General features: G+C 41.3%; 1 protein-coding gene across 1 annotated transcript in view; it reads left to right on the top strand.

The window, feature by feature from the left end:
* The window catches only part of LOC138261947 (macrophage mannose receptor 1-like), a 683,716-nt gene that overhangs the window by 232,955 nt on the left and 429,066 nt on the right, over positions 1-21,695 (top strand). The gene's annotated exons all lie outside the window — the stretch shown is intronic.

The following is a 21,695-nucleotide window of genomic DNA, read 5'->3' as shown; positions in this document are numbered from 1 at the left end:
AAATCTGTCTGGAAGTTATCATTTAACTAAGAGAGATTCTGGTGGGCTGAATATGATGACAATTATTTAAGTCAAATATATTGATTGATTTATAATTTCCATTCTTAGCAATGGTTTCGGTCAAATATTGAGATTTTAGGTTTATATGCTATTGATAACCTTGATTATAGAGCGGTGCATATGCACTAGAATTCACTAGAATCTAGGGGGCATAATATGGAAACCAGCAATGAGTCTTCATTTAAATAATTGCAAACACATTTTGTGGTAAGCCTTTGAGAGACAAAAATATTTGTCTACTGATCCTCTTCACTTGAAATAGGAGGTCGATTGTAACTTTATATCCAATAATTGCACAAGAAGTTAAGTTATGGACCACTTCACACCATGCTTACCAGAACTAATGCCTAATGCCTAATGTCTGTGCAAGCTGATACATTTCTTGTGCTCCTTGGTGAACAAGAAATACCACACAAATTCATAGCAAGAAAGCAGAGCGATTTAGGCCCTCATTACAATCCCGGCGGTTGGTGATAAAGCGGAGGTAACACCGCCAACAGGCCGGCGGTAACAAAAATGGAATCATGACCACAGCGAAAACGGCTCAGACAGACAGCCACTTTAACACACCGACCGCCAGGGCGGAATCAACAAGCACCACAGCGGTAACCACCAACAGCGAGGCGGAAGACAATGTACTGCCCACTCTATTATGACTGGCCTTTCCGCCACCTTTTCCGCGGTGGTACCAACAATATCAAAAGCCTGGCAGAAACTGATCTCTGAAGTCAAAGGAATCACCTGTGAAGACTCAAGGAACAACCAGGGCGTCATGGAGCCCGAGCTGCAAGTTTTCCCAATGCTCGTCTACCTTCTGCTTCATTATGAACGCCGGCGAAGACGACCACGTGCGTACTTCTACCTAGCACACAAGGGTGGGGGGAGGAAAAAGAGAGATGCACACATACGCAACACACAACCCCCCACCCCCAACACCATACACACAACCAGAAGCAGCAAAATAAAATATCTACCCCGTACCCCTCTGGATTAATGCAAGGACAAAAGGATTTAAAGAAAGTGAGTGTAATACAATAAAATTCTATAAATAAGAGCATCAAAAGCCAAATGTATATACTTATTTACAAATGTAGGGACACTGCCAAGTCCTCAATGTCCATGGTCCACAGGGCCACAACACATGACTTGACTTGAAGCAGCTGGGGGTGCCTCCTTGCCCTTCCTTGATGTAGCTGGTGGTGCCTCCTTAGCCTTCCTTCCAGCACCTGGTGCAGGCACCCTTTCAGTGTGGCTGCCTGTGCCTGGAGTAGCTGTTGACACTACTGTGGCCGTGGACTGGGTGACTGAGGTGCTCGCCTGGGTTCTGACCACCCTGGCCCGACATGAAGGACGGGGGAGTGGTAGGGACGAGGTCAACAGTGGAGAGGAAACATTTCTTAGGGACATTGGGGCAGGAGGAGACTGAAGGTTTGGACTGGAGGAAGAGGAAGTGGTTGTAGGAGGTGTCTGCTGATTTTGGGTGCAGGTGCATGGGCTGGATGCTGTTGTGAGGTAGATGGCTGTTGGGTGTCTGAGTGCTTGCATTTGTGTACTTTGGTAGGAGGGGGCACAGGCACAGTGGGAGAGGACACAGGGGACTTGTGCATGGATGTGGGTGTGGTGAGTGCCAGTGAGGGGCATGTAGTGATAGCCGTGATGGTGATCGTGGGAGTGGATGAGGATGTAGTGCATGCAGGTGTGAGTGTAGACGCAACTGGGAGGGAGGTGGATGAGGAGGAGGAGGACACAGTGGAGGCAGTGGATGTTGGTATGCCTGCATCTGGATGGTATTTGTGTGAGTACCTACTGAAGATGTGTGGTGCTTGTGTTTGCCTGAACCACTCATGTGTGTTGTCTTGTGTTCATGCTGGTCTGCCTGTGTGCTTGGGATAGGTTGGGGTTGAGGGGAATGGGATTGGGTAGAGGAAGTTGGAGGGGGAGGCTAGAAACAGGGACAATGGCTGCCATCAGCGAGGAGGCCACAGCCTGGATTGATCTCTGTTGGGCCGCCATGCCAGTGTGCATGCCCTCCAGGAATGCATTGGTCTGTTGCATTTGGGCTGCCACCCCCTGGATGGCATTCACAATGGTTGGCTGCCCAACAGAGATGGATTGCAGGAGGTCAATAGCCTCCTCACTCAGGGCAGCAGGGCTAACTGAGGCAGGGCCTGAAGTGCCTGGGGCGAAGGAGATGCCCACCATCCTGGGTGAGCTGGCACAGGAAACATGCTGAGGGGCTGCTGGGAGGGCGGTGCTGGCACGGGGTGGCGGCTGTACCTGTAGTTGGGGTGGACACAGAGGTGTCCGTCACCACCAGGGAGCTTCCATCGGAGGAGGTATCAATGTCCGAACTGTCCACTTCAATCTCCACTATGGTGCTCCCCTCGCCATCAGTCCCACTGATACCCTCACCGTCGGTAGATTCGAAATCCCCCACCCGGATACCACCCCACCACGCGCAAGAAGTCTATTGGGGCACTGTACTCACCTGGATAGGCCACCACTAGTATGGTCATCAGGGGGTCAGGGTTCGACGGGCACCCCTTCCTTGTTGGGAGGCCATCGCCAGCTGGGCCTCCACCATCTTCAGTGCCCAGCATCTCAGGCCCGCCCACTGTTTCTGACAGCAGGTGCTCCACCTGCCGTAGACCCCCAGGGTCCGTACGTCCTTCGCGATGGAATGTCATATACTCTTTTTCTGATGGGCGCTGACCTGCAGAGGAATGCACATAGGTAAAGGTATCAGTCAGACCGTCCTGCCTGTTACACTCAGGGCCCACCATAGCTCTTCACATCCCCTTATGCACAGACATGGCCAAACATACATGCAGTACGCTGCCCAGGGCCCTTCCACCTACCCCCCCACACGATGCCTTCACACACCGCACTCCTTGAATTCATGCCCCATGCATCGTGCTCACAGTGTACTCACTTCTTGGTCTGGAGGCCTATACAGCATTTGGTATTGGGCTAGGACCCCATCCACCAATCTCTCCAACTCTGCTGCGGTGAAGGCAGGGGCCCTTTCCCCAGTGTCATGAGCCATGATTGACTCCAGACACAGGTCACAGCAGCACATGCAGTGTAGGTCCTCTACTGTTGAAGGTCAGGTAGCAAGTGAGTGAACAGATGGAAAATGGCAGTCATGTCCGCGGCGGTGCGTACCATCACCACCGGCGTACATCACCATTGGCCACTGTAACCCATAGGGCCCAATGATAACCAATGAGGAGTTGCACGGCGGTTCTCGACTGCCTCCGGCAACGGCGCACAACGTCGACATCCACGAACAAGCAGCAGGAAGACAGAGACTCTGAACCCAAGACTACCAGGAAAAATGTAGGGCAAGGAAAATCAAACAGGAGCTGTCAGCAGGAACCGCCAATAGGAACTGCCAAAAGGAGCAAGAATACACAGGCAAGCAAGGAATGGTGCAACGCAAGGAGGAGAAGAAACCTTATGTACCACGAGGCAGGACGTGACAAAACAGGAAGGATACAAAACCGCCATCTTATGTAGGGAATTAATAGTGAATGGAGTAGAGAAAGACACCATATTGGATAGGAACACACAAAACCAAACCCAAGTATGCTGGGGGCCGTGCAAAGGAGCATGAGAACAAGAAGAACAGAATAGGACCCCAAGTACCTGAAACTAAAAAGAAAGAAAAAATAAGAAAGAACATGGCCTCAGAAACAAAAACTGGTAAGTGAATATGAGAGGGGAAAAGCTGATCAGTACCGCTGAGCCCTGAATTCCTTTGTCACCATGGGTATTGAGCGGTGTTTTTTTCTTGAAGATATGCATCGCAGAATGTGTCCGTGTTGCACAGCAGGTTGCTGAGAGAGGATGCAGCAGGTATGACATCCTAATAAACTCACAGCTGACGCCAATGAGACACCGTGGGTATGTGACCAGCCCGTGGCGTAACAATATGTTGGTATTTGGCTAGCTTTGAAGTTGTCAGATTTTGTCTTAGTCATTATTTATTTTATTGCCAACTGTTCTATATTTTTGTAGCGTGAAAATAGTATATTTTGAACTCCGTTTTACAACTAATATAGATAGCTCTTCTGCTCTTTAGTCTGGATATTGTCATTTTGCACAGCTTTAATAAATAATTTTTCAAAAGTCACTGACTTGCCATCTGGTACAGTTAGTTACACAAATTACTCTGAATCAATGTAAATTCTTTTAGAATGGGACCAATTAACATATTCATGATCTCATGAAAAGCTTATTCCAAACAATTCATGGATTGCAATTGTCTCATTTTGCACAGCTTTAATAAATAATTTTTCAAAAGTCACTAACTTGCCATCTGGCACAGTTAGGTACACAAATTACTCTGAATCAATGCCAGTTCTGATAGAATGAGACCAACTAACTCTTTCATGATCTCATGAATAGCGTATTCCAAACAATTCATGGATTGGAATTGTCTCATTTTTAGTATACCTAGCACTGTCATTAAAAATTCCTGAGCATCATGCTAAAAATTCGAAGAGAAATGTGATATACCTGTATAATGGTTAACAATGTCAAGTAAACCTGTGGTAGAAGAAAACACATGCTTCTGAGCCTATACAGAACTGAATAGAGCTGACAGCATTTGGTACGGTAAGTTCTGAGAGGGACTCCACCATGTTGATTGTGCTCAGTAGCGTTTAATGAGGAAACCTCTCTTCTAACACCCTAAAACAGGGTGGAAACAGTACATACTTGCTTTTCAAAAACTATGGCCCATCTGCTGAGACCTATCTGACAATGAAACCTGTGCATCAATGCATGAACTAAGAGATGACCTCTCTGCATATGCCTCTAATCTGGCTGAACAGAATGCATGATAAGGTGAAGATAGTGGCAATATTGTTTTATAAAAACTGTGGCCTCTCTGCTGAGACCGCTATGCAAGATGAAGTAAGTCTGTGCATTATAAGACTGACCAATAGACTGACATCTCCACAAAGACCTTTACTCTGTCTGAGCTGTATGCATATTAGGGATTCATAAGATTGGCCTCTCTATTGAAAGCTCTATAGAGGGTGAGACTGTGAGCCTGATTCACAGAGGTAAACGTACAGCTTTGTGTAAGTTTACAACTGTTTGCCACAATCATAATAATGAAATCACTCAATAAAGACTTTTGAACACATATGCACTCCACATTGCACCTCAGCTAAGGATGAACTGAAAATACTGTTTTTCATTTATTTTTCATTTTAATTTCATATTGCAAAAACAACCTCAATGAAGTAATTCCATATTTGTGATGCAGAGTTTAATTTCCTCTTGAAGACCAATACGTGTGTCTTGTTCTAAATATTCTTGCTATTTCTTTATTTTTACTTTTCAGGTGTGGTATATTTAACTGTAGTACAATTGCAAATGACGTTTTAACATTAATCTCCACTCCCTCAATGGCCATGCAATCTTTAAGTGTAAAATTAATATTATATTCATAAATTATTCACTCTGTAATGTCATATGACACGTTAGTCAATTTTACCTATTAATGAAGCTGTCTGATGAAGCTGCCAGATTAGACCAATTTGTTGTATCACCAATAGACACATCGGACAGGAAAAAGCAGGCTAGATGATACATTTTGCACTTTTACAAGACCTTGGGTAATGACAGCTATCAATGGTATCCAAGAGACATTACTACCTGAAGCTTCAACCCTTGCAGGCAAACATACTGTAGCAATTTTTTGAAAAATGCACTGAGAATGTCGAACATTGGGTGACTTTCCTGTAAACTGTCTTTTGTATTACTGAAACAGCAAATCTTTCTTAACCACAGTACATTGACTACATTATCTATCAGACCATGTAATTACACTTTTATAGTAGTAATTCAAAATATTTTCTTATCCAGGATGACCTTAGGAATACTTTATTTGTTTTCTATTACTTTTATGATTATACAGACAGCACTGCGTTCGTCCTTTATATCACTTTGTTTTTAGAGTCCATTCAATCTTGCAAGACTCTTGCAGGATTTTACAAAGCCCTCACGACAAGCTTTACTTCTGGATGCTTGTGACCGACTTTCTCAGGACTCTTGCAAGATATTTTGTAAATTAAGTGACCACCCATCTACATTTTCAAATACGCTGATTAGAGCTCTTCTATTATATTTTTCATTGTATAACATAGGTTTACTGTTGTAAATCATTACCTTATTTGTATAAAATCTACTTTGGACAAACATTGTATTATTCATTTGGATGAGTTGCTGTTTTAGTTGTATTTATTGTATAAGTTAAAATGTATGCAAAATATGTCAATTATGTATTGTTTCATGTTATTGTACGTTTTGGTACTAACTTATATGGCATTTTTGCTTAATAAAGTTTTAATAAATAGTATCTGTTAAGCACATGCGTCAATATCTTGAAGAGACATTGTATCTTCCCTCCTCTTCCATTTCTACTGGTCAGTTTCCTAAGCAACCCATTCCTAATAGCACACAAAGAAAGAACCAGAACAAATGTTCATAAAACCGAAAGCTGTTTTTCACATTCAAAACTGGCCTCTGCCTCCTTACGAAAAGACACACGCTACTCCGTCTTTTATGAGTCACTCGGAAATATGGTTGGACTTTATGACAGACAAAATTGGTTTAGGCTCATTGCTTTGGGGTTAGCCAAAGGCAACCTTCACAAGGGAGATTCTATCAGACTGTTCGTTACTGGGTAACATCCTAGCTACCCCCTGTCTTGCATATGTAAAATTTATTTTTAATACCTTGGGTACTTCAGAGATATTTCCTACGCCTGATAGCATAAAACCGACTCAATAAGGTTGATTAAAACTCTATTTTATAATTGGTGAGCCCATCCCGTATTAGGGACTTTCAAACCTTGCGGTATAGTGTAAGCTATACTCTTATAAAATCTTCCTCAGGTCCCGAATTCTATTTCCATACTATTTTGAATGTAGAGTATCGATTTTACTTGATAACAATCTGTTTCACTACTGTTCATTCCTTTGTGGCATTTCCAAAGCGAGGATTTTGTTTTTCAGTGCCCCCTAATTGCCCCGGTGATAATGTGAACAAAAGCACAGTGTACTTTATTCTTTTCTGCCCATTGTATGGATGCCCCCTGGTTTGTTTTTTGCTCCAAATTTTACAAGAAGTCAGTTTTGGACAACATAAGTTAGCTTTTTCATTTTTGCAACATATTAGCTCCTTGTACATTTGTTATCCTGTCATTTATTTTTCGACACGTTCCAAGGCTGTTAAGAAGATATATGGGTCCTCAGTGTGATGCTTTACATGTTTTACTATCTGAGTGGTTCTTGATAATATCAGCCAAGACAGTTGGGTTCTTAGTTTGTTGATATTATTTTTTTTCCTTGGTTTTATTTTTCTAATATGTATATGGATCTAATATAATGCCATTAATTAAAGCACAGGGTACTTTATGTTAATTCATCTGAATATGGAGGTTTACTGAATTCAGAATAGATACTTTAGGCTAGCTCTTGAAAAAATTGTATTCTGTTTTTCAGTCATAATGTTATTTCTTTTAGCATACCGCCTGATTTCAAGTGAAAGATATGGATTATAGTCTGAATGTATCATCTATCTGTTTTTGACACTTTTACCACTGTATTGGATGTATGTTTTGCTTTTTCTTTTGTCTCTATTCTTTTTCTGGCTATGTACAGCTGAATAAAGATCGCTGATGATGATGGCGATGACACACTGTATAACCAATACATTTGTAGAATACAAACATTAGTTGCTCTCATCCTAACCTACGGTTTTAACTCCATTGTGACCATGGGATGGGCTCCATTTATCATATATCCATTTTGACATGTCAGATCCCTACAGGCGAGATGGAGTTCAGTTCACTTCAGAAGGGAACAGGATATTCCTTAATAACATCAAGGAAATCATCCAGTTCTACATTTAGGTGTGCGAAGTGTGCTCTCCAAACCATTAACACAGCTGCTCTGTTTTTGAGCCACTCTACATCCTCATAATTCTATTGATTTATTGTTCTAACCTTTTTTTGTTATAAAATTGGCACCTGGGGGAAACCTGCGAGAGAGGAAGCAAGTAAAGGGTGTCCTCTACTATGTCTATTTGTCAGTTTATCATGAGTGTCTTTCTTGCTCAATCATGTAATAAGTGAACATTTATTTCAATAAAAACACCCAAACAGCCCTCTACCTGGAAATTGAAGGACATATCAACAATGAACTGGAATAGAATGCTAAGGTATCATGCTTATGTAATAAGTTAATTGAATCATTCAGCCTCTTTAGAGACACTACTCCCTAAGACAATAGAGGTGCATGAGGTGACAGACTGCCCTCTATACTGAGACCAATAGCAAGGATCATAGATTGTAGAGTGTGTGAGGGACTGGCATCTCCAAAGTGACCAGTACTCAGGTCAAGAAGCATTTATAGTATGGTGAAGGGAGGGTGCTGTCCTCTCTGCTGAAAACCCTCTCCAGGACAACAAGGGTGTAGAGTAAAGTGTTTAGAGGGAATGCACTTTCCGCAGAGACAAGTCCCAAACCAACAGAGGTGTGTAGTAGGGTGTCGGGATGAACCACTGTTCAGGTGAAGACGCATGTATTGTAGGCTGTTTGAAGGAATTCGCCTTTCCATTGAAACAACTCTTCATGGCAAAGGAAGTGCATAGTAGGATATCAGAAGGAAATGTACTCTCCCTAGAGACAACTTCCCAGAACAACGGGGGTACACATCAGGGTGTGAGGAAGCTCTGGACCCTATGTGGAAGGACTGGATCCTTCTCAGAGACAACTACCCAGACAACAAACAGAGATGAATAGTAAGGTGTTTGGAGGTACTGGCCTCTCCACAGAGACCACAGTTCATGTTATTCATATATAAATATATATATATATATATATATGTATATATATATATATACTGTATATATATATATATATATATATATATATATATATATATATATATTACCTAGTGGTGGTCGCCACTAGGTACTAATAGTTAAGACCTAGTTTCTATATAAAAAATTTTTTTTTGCTTGCCAATATGTTGGCCACCGCTTGACGAATCTTCACAAAACTTTCCTAAAAAATTGCGGGTCACATCATCTGGTGTCAGGAAAGTTTTGAGATGATCCGTCAGTGGGGGGGGTCCCCAAACATGTTTTCCCCATTCATTTTCCATAGGGATTTTGAACAGTGAAAGCGCCAAAACTACTGGACAGATTTGCATAAAATTTGTGAAAAAGTTAGATCTTGGTCCAGAAAGTGACCATTTTTGTTATGGTGTAATTCTGTTCAGCAGTTTTAGAGGAACTGCTATATATAGGGATGCGAAGGATTTGCGACCCTTCCCGATCTCGTGCAGAGAACTGATTGCCTGATAACACTTCAACAACAAAAGCTGTTGTCAGCCATCTTGGGACTCGGCTAAAGCCACGCCCCAGAAAAAAAATGAAAAATATACAAAAGAGGCAAGAGTACGAAAACCCTGACTCATTTGCTCTGGTGGTGGTATCCCAAAGAGACCCTTCCAGGGCGAATTTTTTTTTATTTTTATTTTATGACAGTGTCACGGTGATATGCTGTAAAGTTTAAAAAACAAAACAAAGCGCAGGATCCTGTGCTTCATTATTATAAAGCTCCCGGGTGGTCCAAGTCCCGGGGGTATTTGTTTAAAAATCCAGGGGGGCCTCCTCGCCCCATCCCCTGGCCCGGGGACTGCCACCTCCCTGGGACTTATGATAAATGTGTGGGGGCTGCGTTCCTCCCCATTGCCCTTGGGATCACCACCTCCTCAGGGCTGTAATTCAATGTGCAGGGGGGGTCCACATGTGCCCACTCTGCTGCCCTGGGGACCACCACCCAGGACATACTAAGACCACTTCGAGAGCAAGGATCACAGACAGTAGAGTGTGTGAGGGACTGGCGTCAAGCTGTTTGTTGTTTGCTTTGGTTTTTGACAGGTCCTCCTGTCAAAAACCAAAGCTTTACTCTCTGTCCCCTGCACATGTGCAGGGGACACAGATGAAATGCTTCAGCAAGCATGGAGCTGCTGTTAAAGAGGCTCCATGCTTGCTGAAACAATGGAACTGTGAGGAAAGCCTTAAGGCTTCCCCCGCCATGCCAGATTTCGGTAAAATATTTTTAAAAATAAATAAATATAGAGGGACCGTGGGGTAGGGGGCCTTGGTCCCAGATAGCCAATAAAGGGCTAAAAAAAAGAAAAAACAATAGCTCAATGTGAAGGTGGCTAGACCTTCACACTATGCAGGCAGGGTTTGAGTCCCGCTGGACTCGCTGCCGTCTTTTTTTTAGGTATAGTTACTTGAGGGAACTCTAACTATAACTGGTGAATTTGTGTTGCTTTTGTATGTGTAAAATATTAGTCTAACTATAACATCCCTGTAACCTTTGTTTTTTTGAAGTAAATATATATAAAACAAAACATCCAATCGAAACCTTCCAAACCGGAACATACTGCACTACAGATTCTAAAGGGTTTTGTGTATATTTATTCAATATAACACCATCAGTGCAAATGTCAACGTGTTTCGGAGTTAGACCATAGTCCCTCTTTCCCAGATTGTCCCATTTAAGGTGCTCCCACAGAGCAATCCCACATTCCTGTTGATTAAAAACAATGACTGAAACGTACATGTCTCCCTGCTTACTTGCACAAATCACATGCAATAATTCCATTCATATTACTGTAAAGTACAAAAATACTAAATATAAGTGTGAGAAAGCAAGGCTGATTGTAGAGGCCCCCTAACTTTTTGCCCCCATTTTTCACTTTTTTGCTGACTCTGAGGGTGCCCTGGGTACTGCCAACCAGTTCTAGGGCCTGTGCTCTGTGTAAAATGAGTAAGCAAATTAGGCTAAATATAATTGGCTATGTCAACCGTCCTCAGAGTCCCTAGTATATTGCAGGGCATGTAGGTTTAGGGACCCCATATAGGTTGCGCACTGCTGAGGTGTCCAGGGTCATTTTAAAGGCAGGCCTGCCTTGCTGGCTGCTTTTAAATTAAAGTTAGATAAAAATGTGTCTTTGGAATTAAAAGTACTTCAAAAATCTTAAACTACCTTATTTTTACATATGTCACCGCTAGGGTGTTCCCTAAGTGCCAATAGGGTTGGGGTGCCATATAACAATAACCAGGGACCTTGTAAAATATGTTTTATAAGCCCTGGTGAGGTAAAATAGCCACATTTGTTTTTCCCTCACTGTAGTGAAAGGCCTCCATAAACTAAAATGGGGGGACTTTATTTTAATTAACAAAGGCCCCATAAGAGACAGATACCTTGAGTTTGGTATCAAATTAATTGATATAATAAATCCCACAACTTGCCATTGTTGGATTTAATATAATTAGTTCAGATAAGGAGTTTCAAAACTCTATCTGAAAGTTGCCAACTTCTGCTCTGTAGTGCCCTTCTCTGATTGGCCCGCCTCTGGCAGCCAGGCAACCAACTGATGAGGTGTGAAGTGGCCTGGGCTGAACACAAAGGATGTGTCTGGGGGAGGAGATCTGCCTCAGCAGATGGTGAAACAGGATGGGAATGAACAGCCAAACTGGTCTTCAAAGGCAGGGAAGGACACCTGAAGGGGCTTAGCGCCTCCCCCATTTCCTGCAACCCCAGACAATTAGGTGTCCTCTTGATTAGATTAGGAGAGGGCAGGGGAGGGGTGTGTTTAGGATTTTTAGCCACAGTAGTGGGTATGCTCAGCCAGAACAAACCTCCAAAACGTAGTTTCAGCAATGATGGATTTTTGAAGAATATTGCTTCCTAGGATTTATTTATTTTGCCAGACTTCCCAGGAAGCAATCATCAAAGAGGGAAGGAGCCTGCCTGTGATTTGACAGTCACCCCCCTGCTTTCCACTCCAGAGCAAGGATAAATATGGCAGAGTTGCACCCACACCTCAGATCCCTACAAGGGACAAGACAAAGAAGAAGAAGGACTGCCCAGCTGGACCCCTGACCTGCACCTGAACATTACACTCTGAAGGACTACACCACCACTAAAAGGACTTTGCCTGCCTTCAACTGCTTCAAGAAGGGACTCCCTATTTGCTACAGGTTCAGAGGAGCTGCCCAGAGTCCCCTGCATCAAGTCCTACAAGCAGAGCCCAGCTGACCAGCCTCCAGTGGCCATTTGAGGATTTTGACCGTCCCAACTCCCAAGAGGCAACTCAGAGCTTCTGGAACCTTGGATCAAGTTATGGACACTTCAAGGACACACAAAGGACCTCTGGTAAAAGATCCAGAAGTTTAGAGATGTTTAGAGCAACTCCATAAATTAAAGAGGTGCACTGTGGGAGTTGTAGTCCCAGACCCCAAGAGGCAAACCAGAGCATATGAACTCTTGGCTGGTGCTGTGGACCACTTTCCTGAATCAAGAAACACTTCTGAAAGTAAGTGTAACATGGTCACCTCGTGGACGGCCTGGAACTCTGGACCTTGTCCCTGTCCAGTGTGACCTTTTTTTTTAACCCTTTGAGCGCTAGTTGCTTCTATGCACTAGAAAACGTAATTCTTTAAAAATGAATATCTCCGGTTCCTCTCATCTGATTTTAATCATTTTGGTGTCATTTTAAATATAAAAATACAATCTATTCCTATAAATTGGTGTTGGAGTTTTATTGTGTTTTGTGTTTTACTCATTTACTGTTTTGTGATTTTTAAATGCTTTACACACTTGTCTCTTAAGTTAAGCCTTGTCGTTCGTTGCCAAGCTACCAAGGGTTGAGCTGGATTTAATTTATGGAAACCTAAGTAGGGGCTAGTGTCCTATTGCTAGGTGTAGGTACTTACCTGCCCTTACCAAAAATTCACTTTCCACCAATAAGCAAGATGTAGATACAAACCAATCCATGTGCAGACAAAATGTTATAAAATAAAAAATATATTCAAAACAATCATATTATGACATACAAATGTTGAATTACACAAGTCAACAAGGAGTGACTCTTAGTAATATGCAGGGGATCCCTGACCCAATTCATAATTAATTGCAATTACACTTCTAGAAGTACTCTTATGACAAGCACGAAATGCCTGTTGCATGTAATTTAAATTAGAGACAGTGCAAAAAATTCTCACATTTGTCCTTCCATATAATCTTATGTGGTACCATCAGTGTTAGTTACCAATGTAAAGTACAGAAGATATATGAATGAAGGGGGGGAAGGAAAAGGGAAACATTACCCGAATTGTATCAACTATGCCATTCGAAAATCTAGTCTATAAAGTGCACAGTGCACCATAAAACTCATAACAGGTTACCAAATACATTTTACTTCCTGGAACTGATTTTGTGCAAAAGATGCCATCATGCAAAAGTTACAAATTAGTTGACTCCATCTAAAAAATGGACTGCAAACATCATTGATAAAACTGACAATAATGTGCTAAAGCTCTCTACTGTCCAGGAGGTACCGGTGCAAAAAGTTGTTACTGTGCAAAACCTGCAGTGCAAACCCATATATAATTAAGCAGCTCAATAAAGAGAAGATTACATAAAGCACATGTGCAAATTGGCAATTAAAGTGCAGAAAATATGAGATGAGAAAGTTGTTTGATTACATAAAATGCATATATCACATCCAGCATCATTCTTACCAACTAACGATCAAGTGCTAGAGATCTATTCTTTCCAAATACTGCCCATGCAAAGTATGCTTATGTGCAAAGACTGCAGCTGATGTCAAGTTTATTTAGACGACTCAATAAAGACTCAATAAAAAGCAGTTTACATAAAGCACTTGTGCAAATTAGCAACAGAGTGCAGAAAATGCGAAATGGAAGGTTCTTGAGACATTACATGCGTCACACCTGCCTAGTTAATTAGAGGACAGGAATAATGTGTAAAGTACAATAAAACATATATTCAAATCCACAAAATAATGGGTGTTATTTCTTCCAAACTACATATGCAGAGGTTGCTTGTATGGTATAAGTGTTATTTAAAAATACTCTTCTTGCCAAATAATCAGCCAGGTAAATTCTTCAAAACCAACTTAATTTCTGCTTGCCCTAAAATCTACTCCTCAGGTAGAACTTCACAATCAAATCCCTCTTCATACCTATATAGAAAAAGTGCATATTACTTAACACTGATTTCCGTCTCTTATACCTTTGCGCATTTTTAGCCAGATATCTTTGATGACACACCCAATAGCAGCATTGCATTGAGAAAGGGAGAAAATACATAAAAACTAATAGTTTCTTATAGAGCTCTATCATAAATGTTAGATGTGTTGACTTTAGGGCTCTGGGCACTTTACCATCGCTAACTAGTGCTAAAGCACATTTACTCTCTGTTTAAATTGTGTTGGGGATTGGTTTATGCCTGATTGGCACATTTTATTTACTAGTAAGCCCCTAGTAAGCCCCTAATAAAGTACACTAGAGGTGCGCAGGCCTGTAAATCAAATGCAGCTAGTGATCCTGCAGCACTGATTGTGCCACCCACACGAGTAGTCCTGCAAACAATGCTCAGACCTGCCACTGCAGTGTCTGTGTGTGCAGGGTGCAGTATATGTTAAAGTTAGGATATGGACTGATGTGGTTTCCATGCCCTGACAGTGAAATACTGCCAAACTCAGTTTTCAATGTTGCCAGACCTATCTCCCTCAAAGGTTAACATGGGGACTGCCTTTAAATATCTTGTGCAGTTTCCCATTGGAATGAGATAAGGATGTGGAGTTTGGAGTATCTGAACTCATGATTTAAAAATGCATGTTTTGGTAAAGTTGGTTTTTAGATTGTCATTTTGGAAATGCCACTTTTAGAAAGTGGGTATTTTCTTGCTTAACCACTCTGTGCCTCTGCCTGCTTGTGTATTCCACGTCTTGGTCAGACTGACAGTTGGGCTGTTGTGAATTCCCTTTAGACAGTGACACAAAGGGAGATCAGTCTACTGGCCTAGAGTGGGGAGGGAGAATCTTACACTTACACCTGAAAGGGCTGTGCCTACACTCACACAATGCAGTCTCCAAACCCCTGGTGTGTGTCTGGAGCCAGACCTGGGCAAGGCAGGGACTTGTGAACAACAGAGACTTTCCTTTGAAGTTTGCCGACTTCAAAGTCCGAAATAAGTAGTGAACCCAGAACCCCAGATTTTAGAACACTTCTGGACCAAGAAGAACCTCTGCCAAGGAGAAGAGCTTGATGCTTGAAGAGGACCTGCCACTCGGCCTGTTGCTTTGCTGTTCTGGCCCGCTGCTGCTGCTGCTTCTGCCTAAGAGGAAAGGAACTGGACTCTGCTTTCTAAAATTCTGCTGGTCAAGTGTCTCCAAGAGCTTGGATTGAGCTTGCCTCCTGTTAAGAAGTCTCAGGGACAGCAAAGACTTCACTTACCAGCTCTGGGTCTACTTGCTGTGGATCCTAGCTCACCAGGTGGTGCCTACTCCAGTCTCTGGGCCCATGGACGTGACTGCTGGTTGAAACACAAGAAAAAACAGTGCACCGACTCCGGATGACTCCGGGACCAACACCGCTGCTTGAGACCGTGACATTGCCTGCAACCGAAGCTGTGTTCTCCGCTGGAGTGCAACGACCCCGCTGACATTGCAGTCCTGATGCCAATGCAGCCCTCTGATGTCCTGTGACTTCGTGGGTCTCGAGTGTGTGTCACTGACGTCAGTAACACCCGACTCTGCTGCGGTGGCCACAGCCCCTTGGCATGACCACAATCCTGTGAGGTCACCCCACCACGGCTTGACCCACCAGACATCGACCCTGCTGGAGTTTAAGGAACCGACGCTTTGCACCAACACTGCATCACCTCCCCTGCTCCACAGTAAGGACCCAACGCTGCACCAAATCCAGCGACGCCTCTCCTATCCAACTCCTTGTACCAGTTTGGTTCTTCTTTACCAAAGGTACTGTACCTGGGGGTCCATGTGACTCCGTGACCAGTGCCATTGGCGTCGGATTGTTGGGAACGACTCTGTCACAGCAACGCAACAACTCTAAACTGAAGCATTTGTGTTTCTAAGCGCTATATTCAAGTTTAACGTTTGAAAATACATACCTTTGCTTGTGTATATTGGATTTTTGTTCTTTTGGTCTTGTTTGATTTATTGACTATTTTTCTAAACTGGTGGTGAGTTCTTTTTTGGTGTTTTCACTGTGTTACTCTGTGTGTCTGTACGAATACTTTACACCTTGTGTCTGAGATAAGCCTGACAGCTTGTGCCAAGCTACAAAGGGGGTGAGCTGTGGTTAACTGAGCTGTGTATCTCCCTTTCCCTGACTAGAGTGAGGCTTCCTGCTTGGACAGAATGCAAACTGACTGCCAACCAGATACCCCATTTCTAACAATAAACATTGTGAAATATAAGGAAAGTCTAAATTTTTACAAATGCATGATCATTCCTACAGGAAGCCAAAAGTTAATCCCTCAGAGATTAATTTACAATCTCACCTAGTCCTCAACATGTGGTAATATTCATTGCCACAGCCATGATTTCTCAGATGTCATGAGTTAAAGGTAGAAAACAGGATTTCATATTGGGAACATCACAATTGTACATGTAGTTCAGCATCAAGATTGTGTCCCAATAATATTATTAAACAAGATTCTGTCTTCCTAAGGGCTAGTTTTCTGTCCCTTCCCTGTTCTTCTATTTTAATTTGTTTAATCCCAAATGACCTATGCTCTTTATTATCTCCATTATGCTTTTCACAAAAGTGTTTAGCTACTGGATAGGAAAAGTCTGCATCTTTTATGGCTTGTAAATGTTGTAAGATTCTCAATTTTAGCTTCTTTATAGTACTCCCCACACATACCTTCCCACAGGGGAATTCCAATACATAAACCACAAACTTAGTTTTACATGTGATAAGTTCATGAATTTTCCCCAGTCTTCCATTTTGAAGTCTGCATGTTGTACTATTTATACCGTGCTGACATGCCCTTCACTTAGTGCAGCGCCAAAAGCCTGATGTATTGAGCCAGTTTGTAAACACTGGTTTCTTTACAGAGAAATGGCTTTGCGTGAGATAGTCCTCTATGAAGGCCGCTTTCCTGTAGGTTATGCTTGGATAGTCTCTGAATATTCCTCTCAGTGTTTCATCTGATTGAAGTATTTTCAATTGCGATGTAAGATCTCTGTGTGCTGCTTCTGTCTACAGTTGAAGTCCATGATCATTCATATTTTATCTTCCTTTGCTGGAATTTTTCTGCGGGTAACAAGAAGTTCTTCTCTTGGCCGATTCCTTACTCATCGCATAGCATCATGCAGCACCCCTATTGGGTAGCCTCTAGATAGAAACTGTGTTTTATTTCTTGTATCTGCTCTTCTATATCCTCAGGCTCAGAACAGTTTATTTTAGCTCTCAACATTTCCCCATATGGGATGCTCCACTTAAGGTTTTTTCGCATAGCCACTGTTTGCGTGGAGGATACTATTGCACAAGGTTGCTTTCCAATGGATTTTTGTGCATAGCCTCATATCTGTTACAAATATCCCAACATCTAAGAAAGTGACATATTCTGAAATGACAGAGAAGGTGAAATTCAAATTATGGGTATTCTAGAATTTTGTAGACGCTTCATGCCACCCTCCTATATTAGGAAAAGGTCATCAATAAACCTCATCCATAAAATCATGTGTTGCAAAGTGTTATGATTTTCTTCTCTCCATACCGTTTCAGCGTCCCAAAACCCCATCAAGAGGTAGCATAGGTCGGGGTGAAGGAGGTCCCAATGGCTGTGCCACGTCTCTGTAAATAGTACTCACTATTGCATATGAACACATTGTGCATGACGCCAAAATATAATTTCTATAAGCATATTTGAGTGTTCCAAGTAACTGGTAGATCTAGCTCGTACAAAGTATTTAACAGCCGTTACACTGTCATCATGTTGAATGCATGTCTATAATGGTGTAACATCAGTCATTGCCATTTAGTAGTTTTCTTACCAAGGGATATCATGAATTTTAGCTAAAAACAAATTCATTATATCATGTTGAAAGGAGGGCAAGGAGTTGACATGATCAATCACAAAAGTGTCAATGAACCTTGATGTTTTTTCGAGCAATGACCCAATGGTCATTAAATGTGTGTACCTTTGGAAGGAAGTATAATGTATGGGTGATGGGATGTTTAACCTTTACATATTTATATTCTTCCACATCAAAGAGAACTAAATTCAGCTATTCCTGTAATTTCCAATGGTATTCAGCAGTTATAGCTTTTATTGGATTCTCTTTTAATTTTTCATAATGTTGATCATTACTCAATTGTCTCATTGCTTCTGCTGTGTAGCCAGAGCTATCCTGAACCACAATGTTACCACCTTATCCGATGCCTTAATTACAATTGTAGAATCTTACTTCAACTCTTTCAAGGCTATATGTTCTTCTTGGGTCAGATTCCTCAATTTTTGTGTTGGTTGTTGCATATGAATCAAATGATTCACTTCTTCTATCACTAGCTCTTGAAAGTGGTCAATTTTATTGCCAGGTAGTAACTGTGGGTAGAAGGTTGACTGAGGTTTCAATCCACTATCACCGCCCTCCAAGAAATGAGACCAGTTCTTTACAGAATTGTTCATCAGATAACTCTGGTTGCATCCTAGCCCTGGTGTTCCCGTCTGATTCTTTTTCTAATTCAACTGGTGTTCTCAGGGCTGCTAAGTCCTTTACAGTAGTATCTGAAGTTTACAACTGGCTCCATGTATCACTTTTGTTTTTGGGATGATGGGTCTTGAAATGGCTCTTCAATTTTTGACAAAATTTATATAGATCAATATGTAAATTAGCTGAGTAGATTTTCGTATCTGAGCAAAATGAAAAGCCTTTATTGAGGACCTTCAATTGGTTGGAGCTAAGCATTTTGGAGGATAGATTGATGACTAGATTCTCCTTAGTCAACCTCCTTCTCAATTTTACTTTTTCTTTTTACCTTTTGATATTGATTTTCCTTCATCTCCTGGTCCTCCAGCTCTTGGCTTGCTTCTGTATTGCCTTCTTTCAGGAATGGTTCCTCTCCCTCTTCCTCTCTGTCTCATCACCATTTGCAGTAACCTCAGTTCCCAGGACAAATCCAAAATTGGTGACATTAGGCTCCTCTTCCACAGAGCTTACATTAGAACTATCTGTTGTTCTTGGTGCTGCCTGGTCAGTGAGTTTATCCATTGCAACTCTGATCCTGAGAAGATCATATTTTCTGGTGACGTATAGATGCTGCCACAAGTATAATCTATTCTGTCCCTCCTTAAGTTTTTAGACTTTTTCTTTTGGACTTCTGACTCATGTTTATTGATTCTCTTTTCCATCTGTTATAGAGCCACTTTGATTTATTCAGTTATGGTATGTTTTTCCAGCTCTTCTTCTAATACTTTGATATTCACAACCAATTTCTCTAATTTCCTCTCCGCATGTATGATCAGAGTCCTCATTAATTTAAAGAAAGAATCATTTGTGTTGTTTTGCCAGCTTTTAATAAGACACTCATCCAGATCATTTAAAGTGGATATTATTAAAACTCTCAGACCCCATGGTACTCTTTTCTACTCTATATACTTCTGCAAAGTAGTCATTTTCCACCATTTATTTACTTCCATTATACAGACATGTTTTAAATCTTCACTCTAACCCTGAAAGGGCATTGTTTGACTTATACTGGGTGCTCCCTTGTGTCTGGACAAAGCTATACCCCTCTGAAGAGCTCTAATGAGAGCAAAACACTTGTCAGGGGTTGCTTTATTCATTCCAGGTTGGCTTGGACGGTATTTGACCAGTCCAAAGATGTAATACTGTGCCTGGAGTGGTAAATGGCTTTTGTCATTTTACAGCTCGGCGAGGATGACACTGTGTCAATCCTATGCTTAAAGATTTTGCTGTACAAATGGCAAAAGACTTTGTCACTATCTAGCCCGGCGAGGATAGCACTGTGCTGATCCTATGCTTAAAAACTTTCCTAGATAAGCAGACATTTGAGGTGAGCAAATCTAGAGTGTCGCTGGTGTTGCAGGGTGCTCTTTACTAGAGCAGCTCTCCACCTAAAATTGAGAACTTCCCAGAGTTCTCCTTTGTTTTTTACATTTATATATATATATATATATATATATATATATATATATATATATATATATATATGTATACAAAACATAAGCTAAAATTACATTGTAGTTAGTTCCAGTTATAATTTGGAATATATTTTAAACTCAAAAAACACTTAACCACCAAATTATAGTTAACTGAATTAAGTATAACTCTCCATGTACTGCCTATGACCACAAACATTGCATCACTTATGGCGTGGTCAATGATGTATGATGTCACTGATTACAATTTAAATGACATCATTGACAACATCACATATGACGTCACTGGTGACATCTTGCTGGTCAATCTACTCCACAAAATTGGTATCTTGTGAGAATGTCAGTTTGCTAAATGCTTGTAGCATTGAAAGAGAATTACTGTTAGAAATGGGGTTTCTGGTTGTCATAGCATGCATCCTGCACAAGCGGGAACCACCACTGTGGTCAGGGTAAGCCAGATACACACTTTAAGTATATGTGTGTGTGTGTGTATATATATATATATACATATATATATACACACATACATATGTATCTATATATATATATATATATATATATATATATATATATATATCAACATACCAACCTAAGATGGCACCCACTGGGGCTACATTGCTTCCCATCATATCAAGACTGGCGTGTGAATCACTTGGTTTTCAGTCTGTTACGACCGTATTATGGGCTGAATGTTATTGTGTCAGTTGTTTGCCAATCCATTATTATTTGTGTTTCCTAATTTGCCTGCATTCAGATCATTGATGACTTGTGATTGCATTTTCAATGATATATATATCTGTATATAACTTTGGGTCCCAACAACTCACCAGCCTATTGCAACATATTTAGGCAGAGGTAAATTCTGTATCTATTTTAAGTAATTTTAGACCGGTTTCATGGATCACCATACATTGGTGTTATTTATCATATCTTATCTATTTTTATGGGGAAAAAGAAACACATTCAGGATATATATTTTCTACATCATTCCAATCTCTGTAGCTATAAGTGACAATCATGTCACTTTTTGATATATCAGAAAGGTGGGCATGGTCAAGAGCAGCAGAGTAGTTTCTGAAATATCTCACATAGTGGGTGGATGTCTTTGCCTGTATCTCACCTAAGTTACATGATGTGCAGCTTTGTTGATTACTGGCCATGGTGATTTTATGTTCACAAGGACCATGACAACTGCAATGGAAAAGTGATGTCCTAGAGCAGTGGTTCTAAACCTGTGGTCCTGGGACCCCTTCAGGGTATTCAAAGTGCTCTCAGGGGGCCTGCAAATATTGATCATTTTAAAATGTTCTTTAAATATGAAAGAATTTGGAATTGGAGAGTATAAACTAAGATAGTATCCAGAGATTGATTTGTGGGAGCAGTGGAAGTGCTTGAAGTAGAAGGTCAGAAAATCAACACTAAATTTAGAAAAGCTCCAAACTTCCTATTAAAAATTAGATTTTTTTTTTACATTTGTTTGTGAATTAAAATAAATATGTAATCTTTTGTGTATTTGCATGGTGAACACTTGCATGCGTGTTTCTGTATTTGTTTTGTATTGTTTTGTGAT

Source organism: Pleurodeles waltl, chromosome 10 (genome assembly GCF_031143425.1).
Source record: "Pleurodeles waltl isolate 20211129_DDA chromosome 10, aPleWal1.hap1.20221129, whole genome shotgun sequence".
Classification (NCBI taxonomy): domain Eukaryota; kingdom Metazoa; phylum Chordata; class Amphibia; order Caudata; family Salamandridae; genus Pleurodeles; species Pleurodeles waltl.
This window is presented reverse-complemented; position numbering and strand designations above follow the sequence as displayed.